Consider the following 14,062-nt stretch of genomic DNA (forward strand, 5'->3'; position numbering starts at 1 on the left):
TTTAATAGATTGTGGGGTGAAAATTAATGGGTGATTCAACTGTCAGTCCAAGGGAGTTGTGTATTCTACTTGTTGTAAATTCTGTCCCAGTTTCTGCAGAGGTAAACTGAGTAAAAATTAAGGGACATAATTTCCGAACATTTAAATGACAATAAATGTAAAAAGGAGAACAGTGTCTTATTTAAACATGTACAATTAAATCCAGGACAAGCTCAGTTTTGTATTCTTGAACAAATAGTGTTTGACAAGAGGGGTGGCCCATGGACTTTATTGCTGGAGAAATGTGAGCTTTCTTGGCAATTACAAACTAACACAAATAATTTTCCTGGGTTGAATGACCTTATTTCTATCTCTTGTTTATTAAAATTAAAATTGTTGCAGAGATAGAATTTTATACATTTAGTATATCTATTTAGTATGTTTTTAATGTGGTTGCTTGTTTGATCATTGGGTATTTGTTCTGCAATACTATTTTATGGAGTGGTTTGGGAGCTTGTGATGTGACCCATATATGTCTAATGCTGTGTTTTCCTTTATTTGGTTGGCTATTCTTCCTGCTCTTTAGGATTGGATATAATATTGGGAGGCTTGGTTATACATCAATTCAACTTTATGTGGTGTAATAAAGGCTCTATGTATGTAAGAACTTCCAAGAGAATATCCTCCACCTTTGTGATGAAGTAGTTTGTTTTGAAGATTGGAGTATTATTTTTTATCATTTTCAATTGGGTAATTATTATTAACACATCTAAAACAGTCCCAATAGGTTTCTCTGTAACATATTGTTGATTTCTTGGGTAGCTTATATATTTTAGATAGAAGTCCCTTTACAATTATATTCTGATGCATTAGTATAATGAGTAAATTAATGAATGTGGGGAAATAATTTCTATCTATTGGTTGCATTAGGTTAATCTTATATTCTACTAATTGTCTGCAGTTTTGAATTTCTAGCCACATATCTTTCCTTAACTCAAACTTATTAATAATATGTTCGACATTTTGTAGCTTCCCATTGTCTGATAATTGATACTAGTATAGCGTTTTTTATCCTTCAGTGTAGTCATTGTTGTTAAATTAAATGTATTAACACTATTTTGATTATAGGCAATTGGAAATACAAAGAAAATCCATGCTTTATATGCCGGTTTCTGAAAATGAAAATTTTAAAAGAGGTTCTTATCATATTAATATATGAGTTACTTGTTTTTTTTTTCTGTCAAATAGTCTTTTGCTAACCAATGAAATGTATTAGTAGCTATTTTTGTATGCTATGATTTTGTTAAATTACTGGAGTTACCCCAAACGTTTCCCTGAATATCTTTCCATTTGGCTTAATAATTGTTATTTAACTAATACATTATTGTCTAAACAATGGAGGATAAGGAATATAATTCTAAATCTGGAAGACCAATACCACCCAATGTCCAATCTGTAATTTGGTGTTTTAAAGTCAACCTAGGCTTATTAGGGAACCATAGAAATCTCAGAAATAAATAATTATACTATTTTATATATGTTGGGAGTGGTAGTGATAAAGATTGTATTATATACAGAAGTTTAGGAAGCATAATACTTTTAATTAAGGAGAGTCTCTCTTTCATAGTGAAAAAATATTCCATTTATTAAGAATTTGCTGTATGGAATTTAAGTTATTATTATAGTTAAGGGTTGTTATATCTTTAAACTGAGTGCCAATTTATTCTGGAATATTTCTAATGATTGGAATACTTTTATAAAAGAAGAACTGCAGTCAGTCAAAGTAATTTGTAAATAATTGTGTTTTGGGGATTAAATCATTTGGTAGTATGCCTTTAATGTTTTATTTGATCTTATATAATTTGCAAAAGGTTCCATAACTACAGCAAAAAGCAGTGGGGACAGTGGACAGCCCTGTTTGGTATATCTTTAGTGATCATGATTGCTTGGGAAGTGTATGAGCATATCCTAGTGTATGCAAAAGAGTTGTCATAGAGATATTTGATTAATTATAAGAAATTGTTTGAAAAATGACATTACTCCAGTACTAGTAACAACTACTCCCAATTAACAGAGTCAAATGCACTATTGATATCTAGACTAACTAAAGTTAGGTCTCTTTTGAATTATTAGTATAATCAATTATTGATAGTATCCTTATCATAGGTTTACCTGTTCATTATAAACCCAGTCTGATCTTTATTTATCAACATTGGAATAATTGTTTTATTCTAGAGGCATAGATTGCCATGAGTATTTTATAGTCTACATTTAGTAATGAAATTTGGTTATTATGAAGAACATCATTTTGAGTCCTTGTCAGGTTTTAAAATTGGGGATATTGGGGTGTATTTCCAGGATAGTGGTACCTTTGTAAGTATTTCAACTATTGAAAATAGCTCTAGTAAAATACTCAAAGCATCCTTAGTCATTTTGTGTAGTTCAGATCTTATACCATCATTACCAGGTGTCTTATTGGGTTTTAATTTATTAATTTGAATTTTGAGTTCAGACATTGGTATCAGGGTCTATATTAAATCAGTGAATGCTTAAAATAGTGAACACTGATTTATTGACTCTTTAAAAGCAAAAGCTGGCAATCCCAAAGACAAGGAAATATTCTGAGTTTTCAGCTTTTTTTTTTTTTTTTTGTGGAACAGTGATTTTTTCCCTGGGGAAAAAATCGCTGTTCCCTGTCTTCGAGATTGTTAGCTTTAGCTTTTAAAGGGTCAATAAATCAGAGTTTGCTATTTTCAGCATTTGCTGATTTAATATAAACCATGATATCATTGGTATAGACTTGTCAATGATTTTTATTTAATCCTCTAACCGTCTATTTTCACTATATTTTTTAATAAATGTTTTAATTAGATCTTGTGTATTCATTGTTGGTTTGTGTTGCTTAATCTTATTAAAATGAGACCTGAAAACATCTGGAATATCTTCTATTCATTAACCTTCTTTTTACTACTAGAGGAGTATAATTCTCTGATGTGGTTAGATTAAACAATCATTTTGTTCTAGTAGCCAATTTATGCATGGATTTAGGATTTATGGAATAATTAATTATTTTAATGTTTTCTAAATTTATCATAGCTTTATGTCATAAAAGTTCTAAATATTTACTATTTATTATTTCCCTTTTGACTATCTAATTTTAATTTAGTAGTCTTTCCCTGTAAATCCCTCAATTCTTTGCCCCATTGTTTCCTTTTTTGTGCATACCAACTTGTAATTTTGCCAAATAGGTATGCTTTTAAACAGTCCCATACAAAAATCTCTGAGGTGTTACCTGCATGATTAATTTCAATAAAAGTTTGAATTTCTTTATTAAAGAACTCCTTAAACTCTGTCATATTGGTTATATATGCAGGGATCCTTTTAATTGGGATGTTATTACTAGAATTCAATATACCTTCAAATGTTATTTCATTATGATCCGACAACTGGCAAGATACTACTTTAACATTATCTGTTCTACTAGTGATCTCATTTGAAACATATACTCTTATCTATTCATGAGTGAGTCCAATGCCTGTGTGAGAAATGTGTAAAGAAGAGTGAGTCCAATACTGAAAAGTCATTTATATCTCTCATATTATACAAATCAGTGAACTCCATCAAAACCTTGACGATGGCAGATTTCTTCCTTTTACAGCTGGTGTTATATTTGTCAGATAAAAAACAATTAATGTCACCTGCAAAAATAATGTTTCCCTTTGATATTCATATTATTTCCCCAACTGTTGTTTAACTGTTTGTATTCCTTATCCAGGTATCCAATAGACATTAATAAAAGTGTATAGTTTATTTTGAATCTCTATAGTCACTGAAAAAAAAACATATATTTTTCATCACTAAATGTATTCAGAATTAAAATTAGCTACCCTCTTCTATTTTGTTTATAATGAGAGCTAGTCAATGCAGAATAGTGTTTATTATTGTCTGTCCAAATCTTCTTTTATTAAGTGTGTTTCCTGTAAATGATAACTTGGGAATGAAATATTTTTAGAAATGTGTATAAACTACCCCTTTTACAACCATTATTTAATCCATTGATATTGATTGATATGTATTTCAAGCTGGTCATACAGCTGAAATATGAAAAAGTAAATAAGTATTACATATAATACCAACATATGTTTGTAAATAATATGGTACTGAAAAATTATTATTGTACCTCGTGAACTGCTTACTCATAGATATAAATATCAGATAACTGAAATTCTTAACTGTAAACTTCTATCAAGAATAGTAGACACCAAAAAAAAAAAGAATTAATTTGTAAACTGTTATACATGCCCTGTTCTTTCCCATCTTTCCTATCTCCCCCCATGGAGTTTTAAACTCCTGGTTTGAATAGCAATCCTATTCAAACACTACCACCTACCCACAAAAGGCATCTAGAGTCACTCTACTACGTCTACAGTTATTACAATGAACTACAGTAAACCACGGTAAATGATCCAAAAAATGCAGAGTCTAAGACACCAGGCAGTTGTAAATGTTAAAACAGTGTATCACAATTTAATTCACTTTAATAAAAACCACCAGTGAATAAAAAACTCAATGTAGCAACAACGTAAATCCAACCATACGGTACAGGATGGCACGACTCCTCAGCTTGAACAGGTCACTATTTATTTGACAAAATCCAATAAGATCCAATGAAAATCACAAAGTAAGAACAAAATAAGGTCTTGATGTATAAGTTAAGCACTTTCATCTGACCAAATGCAGACTTCTTCAGAACTGCCATCTTTGTTACAATGTCTGTCTTTATACACGCTATTTTGGCGCCAAAAAACTATTTAAAATTTTAAAATGATATCCTCTTAAAACAATGTTCAATGGAAAATTCAAACAACAATATTAAATAAGTAAAGTGCACTATGCTTCATAAATACCTGAATGCCCAAAAATATATTAATATATTAACACTAAGGTGCAATAATGAATAATACAAAATTTATACTAAAAATACCTGTAAAATCTTACATATACTAAGAACTAATGTATCGCATGTACCCTTATTTTCACAACTAAAGATGAACAATATAAAAATATGATAATATATACAATCGTTGATGAATTGATATGTAAATAATATTAATTAACATGCAAACATTTGATACAATATAAACTTCTGTGACAAAATAATAAATCCTTATGCCAGGCATAAAAATGGTTTTATACTTATATAATTGTTAATGCCTGGAAATCTAGTGGCATCTGTTAATATTTACCATTTGCTCTTTTTCATGGCTAAAATAGCCTTCACATTACCACCATTTATCGTGATGTCCACCTGATCTATAATAATACATTTAAAATAATGTTGGTCCCCATATTGTAATATATGTCTACATAAAGCATTCTTTTTATCTTGGGTTCTAATGCAATACAGATGGTCATAAATGCGACTTCTTAACTGCCTTTCCATTTTTCCTATATAAAACGCGGAACATGCTTCACAAGTTGCCATATAGACCACAAATTTGGTATTGCAGTTTCCTGCCCTACCTTTAATGTTTGTCCCACTAAATTTTTTAATTTGAATCCATCTTTCTCATTTATGGAACTACACTGTTTGCATGCTTCGCATTTCATGGTTCCTTTTTTCTTTATCCTGACATCTTGTATATTACGTTCCATTATCCTTTTCAGATTTGGACCTGTCTTGTAAATAAATTTGGGAAATGTACCTACTTTCTGTACTAAACTATCATTCATCATAATCAACTGCCAATGTTGTCTTATAATATTCTCTATATATTTTACTCCCGGTGAATACATTAATACACACACCCTATTAGTTTGATCCTGTATATCATTATTTTTCTGTGAGGAAAATACATATGTAGAATTACCTAATAAAGGTCTGTACTTCCTACCCCATTCTGAACTGATGTACCTAACTACATCTTTAAGTAAGTGATCAGGATAGCCTCTTGTACTAAACATTGACCTAATAAACTGTATTTCATGAAACATAATATCCTTAGTAGATGACATTCTGGCAGCCCTTATACACTGCCCCTTAAATATATTCTTGAACACATGTTTAGGATGATTGCTGCTAAACTCCAAATAATCATTTGAAAACGTTTCTTTCCTATGTATACTAGATACAAACCCGCCATCTCCATGACTAATATAGGTGTCTAGATAAGCAATACCCTTTACATTGTAGTTGTATGTAAATTTTAAAAAATCTGTTGTATTATTAAGATATGTAATAAAAGAATCTATAAGGTCAATGGGCCCATCCCATAATATGAATAGGTCATCCAAAAACCTCGTATAATATTTTACATGTTCATAATATTCACTGTTAAATAAATATTCTGTCTCCCATTCGAGCATTACTAAATTTGCAAAAATAGGGGCACAAGAGGCCCCCATAGCAACACCTGTAGTTTGTTTGAAAACTTAATTCTCAAAATAGATGTAGTTATGGTCTAATACCAAGCCCGTCATATCGGTAATGAGGCAAATCATGTCCCATTCCAAATTAGAAAATTTCCTTAGGCTGTTACTAAAATATTCTAAACCAATCTCCTTAGGAATGCAGGAGAAGAGATCTATTACATCTATAGTGATGAAAGTAAGATTCCTGTTCCAAATTTGCGATGTTAATTTACTAAGAAAGTTCCAGGAATCCTTTATTAAATGGGGTACATTACTATACACTGGTTTTACCCATCTATCTATAGCCACTCCCAAAGGGAAGGTTTTGGACGTGCTTCCAGATATGATGGGTCTAAATGGGGGACTTTCCAAGTTCTTATGTGTCTTAGGAATTCCTACAATCGTAGCTAAGGTAGGATATTCGACCTTCAAAAACTGATATGTCTCATAAGTAATCCTGTGATCTATAAGATATTGTTCTAAGGCAAGATCTATACACCTATACCCAATATTAACTTCATTAAGGGAAATGGCTTCGTAATTACCAGATTGATATAATATGTTATAAATTTCTTTTATATATTCAAATTTATTGTATATTACGATCCCACCCCCTTTGTCGGGTTTCATAATCCGCACTTCATTATTCTTCATGAGAGTTTTCAGGCAATCTCAGTCTCCTACTGTTAAATTATCATTGTGTTCAATACCTTGTCTATCTCTAATTTTATAAGCTTTGAAAAAACTATATATATCTTGACTAACTATTTTTTCAAAACTCGCTATAACAGGATTGCTAATAGGTATATAAGTACTGTTCTTCTTAAGGACGTGAAAATTCCTTTTGCAACCAATACTGTTGTCAGCTTCCTCTTTTCCAAACTGAACAGCTAAATTTAATCTATGACAAAAAAGTTTAAATTCGGTAATAATATCCACTAAATTGATATTTACTGTAGGTATGGATTTCATTCCCTTGGGAAATAATTTATAAAAATCATCAGAAATAACATGATTCATATAGTTAAATACTTTAAAACCTTTATATGTAGAAATAATATTGTCCACTCTATCAGATGTTACCAAATCATGTCTACCATCGTGGATTTGACTCTCATCTGGGGCAACCAATAAATGTGTGTTTTCACTCAAATTTACATCTTTATCAGGAACGTTACTTTCGTTATTATTAAAAACTATTGTCTCTTTCTCCTGTTCCAGGGTGTAAATGAATTTTTTGGTGGGGGAAAGAACCTGCCTCCACGAAAATTCACTTCCCTTTCACCTGTAACTTCGTCAGGTCTTTGGTACCTGCCATTTTCTCCATCCTTTTTAGTCTTAGGCCAAATATACGCTCTATGGTTAGCGTATTGATCCATATCACGTACAGTTTTCCTTCCTTTCCTGTTATATATATTACAAGCTTTTTGATCAGCTAGGGTAAATTGTTTCTCATATAAATCAGTCCATTGTGTGAAGTGTTCATCAATCACAATTTCCTGATTTAATTTATCAACATCTTGTATTAAATGTGTTATTTTTTCATCATTTTTCTTGATTAACAAACTCATATAATTATACCCAAAGCTGTCAAACAACACATTAAACTCATTCATAGTATTAAAATCTAATTCGATCCCCATGGGTATCTTGAAAAATCTAATACCTTTAGGGACAATTTTCAACGAGATGCATTTAGTAAAATATGCTTTTTCTATTTTTAAATTTTTAATAGACAGTAACCTCTTACCTAACAAATAGATTTTGTCTTTGATGGTAACATTAGAGTCTTTTATACAATGTTCAACCACATTGACTTTTCTATCATATTTAGTAAATTCATAATCATCCTTTAAAAAAGCATTCTAAATAATCACCAGCTGTACCTCTAGTTGATTTCACATTAACTCTGTTGTTATCATTCGGGTTAGCATTACTGCTTTTATACCCTTTACAAATGTTAATACTAGAGTTATTTACATGGCAGTCAATACCTTTAGAATTGTCCGCTTGAGCCTTCGATACACCAGCATAAGTTTTTAAAGTCATTGGGCGTTTTGGTCTTGCCCCCAACCTTTCAATTTCGCTACAAGCATGAAACATACTGAAATCAAAAGTAAACGCACTGAATGAGTTCTTACTAATGTTACTGTCTCTACAACGATGCAACAACCGTTGGTTAGATGAGCGATTCTCATCAACTGAATGTTGTCTTTGTCCATTTGGTATATCACAAGGTGAACTAGTGTCTATTCATGTATAAGTCTCCATGCTGTTTGCAGAAGGTACTACAAATCTCGCCGGTATTTCCGGCTGTTTGTCCACTGTTTTAACCACTTCAATAGTATCCAATGCTGCTAAGGTACACTCAACCAAAGCTGCCAAACGGGACATCTCTTCTTTTAGTTCAATAATTTTTGATTGAAGTTTAGTAAGTTCCTCCCTGTCAGATGCAGCCTGAAGAACGTCATTAGAGCCCTCCATACCAACAACCACCAGTGAATAAAAAACTCAATGTAGCAACAACGTAAATCCAACAATACGGTACAGGATGGCACAACGACTCCTCAGCTTGAACAGGTCACTATTTATTTGACAAAATCCAATAAGATCCAATGAAAATCACAAAGTAAGAACAAAATAAGGTCTCGATGTATAAGTTAAGCGCTTTCATCTGACCAAATGCAGACTTCTTCAGAACTGCCATCTTTGTTACAATGTCTGTCTTTATACATGCTATTTTGGCGCCAAAAACTATTTAAAATTTTAAAATGATATCCTCTTAAAACAATGTTCAATGGAAAATTCAAACAACAATATTAAATAAGTATTAAATAAGAACTAATATATCGCATGTACCCTTATTTCCAGGCATTAACGATTATATAAGTATAAAACCATTTTTATGCCTGGCATAGGGATTTATTATTTTGTCACAGAAGTTTATATTGTATCAAATGTTTACATGTTAATTAATATTATTTACATATCAATTCATCAACGATTGTATATATTATCATATTTTTATATTGTTCATCTTTAGTTGTGAAAATAAGGGTACATGTGATACATTAGTTCTTAGTATATGTAAGATTTTACAGGTATTTTTAGTATAAATTTTGTATTATTCATTATTGCACCTTAGTGTTAATATATTAATATATTTTTGGGCATTCAGGTATTTATGAAGCATAGTGCACTTTACTTATTTAATATTGTTGTTTGAATTTTCCATTGAACATTGTTTTAAGAGGATATCATTTTAAAATTTTAAATAGTTTTTTGGCGCCAAAATAGCGTGTATATAGACCGACATTGTAACAAAGATGGCAGTTCTGAAGAAGTCTGCATTTGGTCAGATGAAAGTGCTTAACTTATACATCGAGACCTTATTTTGTTCTTACTTAGTGGTTTTCATTGGATCTTATTGGATTTTGTCAAATAAATAGTGACCTGTTCAAGCTGAGGAGTCGTTGTGCCGTCCTGTACCGTATTGTTGGATTTACTTTAATAAAAACAAAAAACATTGTTAAAATCCAATATACAAGTGCTTTCATCTCTGACCATTCAGAGACTTTATCAAAGTATAGACAAGCTCCAAAAAACACTGTTTAAATACCACCAGCCCCTGCTCATCAACCAATGAAAACCTTACTATGTTACATATTAACGTAGTGACACTAACCTCCTTTTTAGCAGCTTATATGTCTGTACTCATGCAGTTAAAATAGTCACCTTCATTATTCTTATATATAATACTGTCTTACATGGAACATAAGTCCATGGATAAAATAGTCATACAACACCCCCACATCTAAAGTTATGATATATGAAAGGTCTAACATATTAAACAAAATTAAAAAGAGTTAGTGTATACATAATATTTAGATTGTAAACATTTATTTGCTTGTTATAAAACTTATAAACTGTAAAGTATAGCAGTTCTTGTAGTCATATGGATCTATTCTAAGAGCCTATATCGTATTATAATAAATCCATTAATTTCTTTTAGTTCTGAGAAAAGATGGATAAACATGAATAAAAAACAGTAGATATAACATTGTTTCTATCATGCTATACTGCTAATATGTTATTATATATTACTGATAAATGTGACTAACTAGTTAACTATTTAAGTTCAATTCTGACTACAAAACTATACATGCTTGGATATTATGGGAGACACAAATGATGTTTCAAAGAACAAATAGACTTCTCAAAGAAATTTTTTGTCTGTTTGTGGGGACCTGCATATACAATTATCATTCAAAATGTGTTTCTTCTATAAAAAGGATATCATATTTACTAGAGCATACTATTAGATATAAAGTAATATGAGAGCAACTATGACATCTAAAATAACTAATAATATGTTCCCAGAATTATATTTGTACTGAGGGATAACATATGGTTGACAATATACCCACTACAGTCTTTTTAAGAGACACATAAATTCCCAGCTTATCAAAATGACTATAATTGTGTCTGTCTTTGTGGAAAACATGCTATTACTTTCATATTAGTCCCTCCTTTACTATGCATCAGACTTTCAATTAACTCTCAGACCATGAGCTTCTAATATTGCCATGTATTTGAGCTCCTCACTTCCAGCTTAAAAAGCACATCCACACAGAAGCCAACACAAATCTTCATCACAACCATTGTCATAAACATACACATATCTATTGCCTACATATGCTGGACAAGTCAGCCAAGCAAGGGTTTGACATCAACAGACATAAAATCATCCCCCTTCTTTAAATTAATATAGCAGTGTGTAATTTGAATAATATAATATCTTAGGATCAAAGCTGAATTGAAGAAATTAATTTTATATTATGTTTGGTGCCACTCTACTGTAAAATGTATTATATAACTTAAAGAATGAAATACAGAGTTTGGTAATTTTGAAGTAAGTATAGCAGAGAGTGCAAGTTAATTAACACCTTCTTACTATTTTGCACTTAATTTGTTTGTTAATATTATGTATAAAACATCACTTTGTCCAATATTTCTTAGACACTTTCCCTTTAAATTTTGACTGTTAATGTACCCTTTGACCTTTAAAACTGTAATAGCTAAGTACTTCCTATTTAGCTTTCTCCTTCATTTAATCATTGTCTAACAAGTAAAGCAAGGCTCACGACATTGGTGGAAACTTCAATAGATCTCAGAGACTCAAAAAGAGAACAAAACACACAGAAGTCAAAGTAAATGCACGAGCTTCAGCAATCTCAAAATAATACTGCTTTCATTCACAGCTAGTTTAGTATTTGTGAATTTCCATTTTTTGCCACAAGTATGAGTTAAAACACAGAAATTGTTTTTACTACTTTATTTCTCCACTTCTAACCCCTCCCCAACAAATAAATGGCACCAAACATTACAGATAAGCTTAAATAAGAAAGAAAAACAAAAAGAAGGAAAGAACAGAAAAAAAGACTTCATACACACTGCATACACTTACCATTTTATCACTGTATTAGTAAAGAAATACTCATAAACAGCATAACAGTCTGATATGTCTTACAAAAAGCACATCTAAATCTCAAACATACATCTCACATACTCCAATCAACTATGACATGTGAATTAAAAGATAAAAGTTAAAATCATCATAAATATTCAGTCTATTCAAACACACTTATTTAATATACTGTGGGACACTTGCTATTATGTTATCATGAGCTATCACTTTAAGATTTATGTGGCACATATATGAAGAAAAGAAACTAGGATATATATGTAAAGAAAGCTTATTATTAGTTAAAGAATTAACTTAGTAATACTTATTAAGCTAAGGCATATATTTAATATGGAAAATAAAATTTTGAATATCAGCTTAGCAATACCTATAGAAAAGAAAAACTGACATTTATTTACCTTATAGAGAAGTGAATCCTTGCTTCCTTCCTTTCACTTATATCTCCACTAACTGAATTGGCAAGCTTTATCATGGAAAAATAATTTTATTATTAAAACAATTAGCATCAATGTTATACTAAAGCTAAGAGTAATTTGTTTTTTAGTTTCTTTTTCTTCTCATTGGATTTCCAGGAATTTGCTTCTGCTTGTCTCTTCAAAGTACTATTATTCCAGTCCAGGGGTGTAGCTAGGATTTTCAAATTTGTACTCACAGCTCTCAAACTGCTACCCCCCCTCCCCAGCCAAGCTACAGCCATTCTCGTAATTCACGGTTCGCTCTTTTAGTGTCGATGAAGAGGCATTCGCTGTAATGCCACTTCAGTAATATAATATAGATTCACTCAAATTCGGGTCCTTGAATTGAAAATGAACCTGAAAGTCAGTTCTTTGAAAAATGCAGCATGGTAGTTGGGGTAGAGGATTTATGCTTTTGTTTTCTGTAACTAAGGTACAGGTTTTGAGCTTGAGTAAATTACTAACCACCTGGCTACCCCTAACTAGAGTGTTTCATTCACACACACACACCCCTACCTACCTCTTAGTGCAAGAAATATGGACAAAGCCTAAAATAAACAGGGACAGAAATTAAATAATGTTCTTGTGAACTTAGAAAGTTGCTAGAATAACAAGATTTGTGCTAGTATGAGAAAGTTGCTAGAATAACAGGATTTGTGCTAGTATGAATTTTTCTAAAGGACATGAAGTCTGAAACTCAAATGTTTGTCATTATTTAGTTCATACTTCAGTCTTCAATGATTTTCTAGAAAATCACAAAATGTATGAGGAACAGACAAAATATGGGGCAGAAATCTGGACATTCTGCAAAATTTGGACAGTTAAGAGGTATGCTACCTACCTACCTCACACACACACACACACACACACACACACACACACACACACACACACACACACACACACACACATACACACCTCTCAACCTCTAGAGCAACAAACTCATAAATAAAACTGAGGCAAAGGCCCAAAAATAAGGACATTTTTTTTTAAATATTGCTCTTATAAACTTAGAAAGATAATAGAATAATAGTAGGTCTTGCATTAGTACGAATATTCTGAAAGGTATGAAATCTGAAACTCAAAATGTCTGCCATTATTTTCTAACTTCAGTCTTTAATGACTTGCCACTAATTTGCCAGAAAACTGCAATTTTATGAAAAACTGACCAAAAATGTGATGCAAAAATATAAAATTGCCAGACAATACAGCTGGGAACCTGTCAAAGAAGGGACACCATTTTAATATGAGCACAGTTAACTTGAGCAGCTGACAAAATTAGAGAATCTACATGCATTTCTGAAATAAAAGTAATGTATAACTCTGATCATTACAGTTATTTATAAAAGTAAACCCTCCACGTTTTCTTCCAAAATTGCTATTTTGCGGAGAGATTATTAGGGGGAGAGCAACATTTTGAGCCACAATTGGGACAGTTGAGAGGTGTGTATATTCCTAATTCTATAAAGCGATTTATTTGCACATACCTCTCAACCTCTTAATGCAGGAAATCTGGACAAGGCCAAATATATTGGGGGAACATACAAACAGTACTAAAAATTGACCTTATATAAACTTAAGACAGTTAATAGAATATCAAGTCTTGCTTTAGCATGCATTTTTCTGAAGATTATGACGTCTGAAACTTAACGTCGGTCATTTAATGACTTCATTCCTAAATGATTTTCCAGAAAAGTTTTATTTTGCATTTTACAGCACAAACACCAATAAA

The sequence above is a fragment of the Protopterus annectens genome, chromosome 8.part0 (genome assembly GCF_019279795.1).
Source record: "Protopterus annectens isolate FY-2018-M chromosome 8.part0, PAN1.0, whole genome shotgun sequence".
NCBI classification, from domain to species: domain Eukaryota; kingdom Metazoa; phylum Chordata; order Ceratodontiformes; family Protopteridae; genus Protopterus; species Protopterus annectens.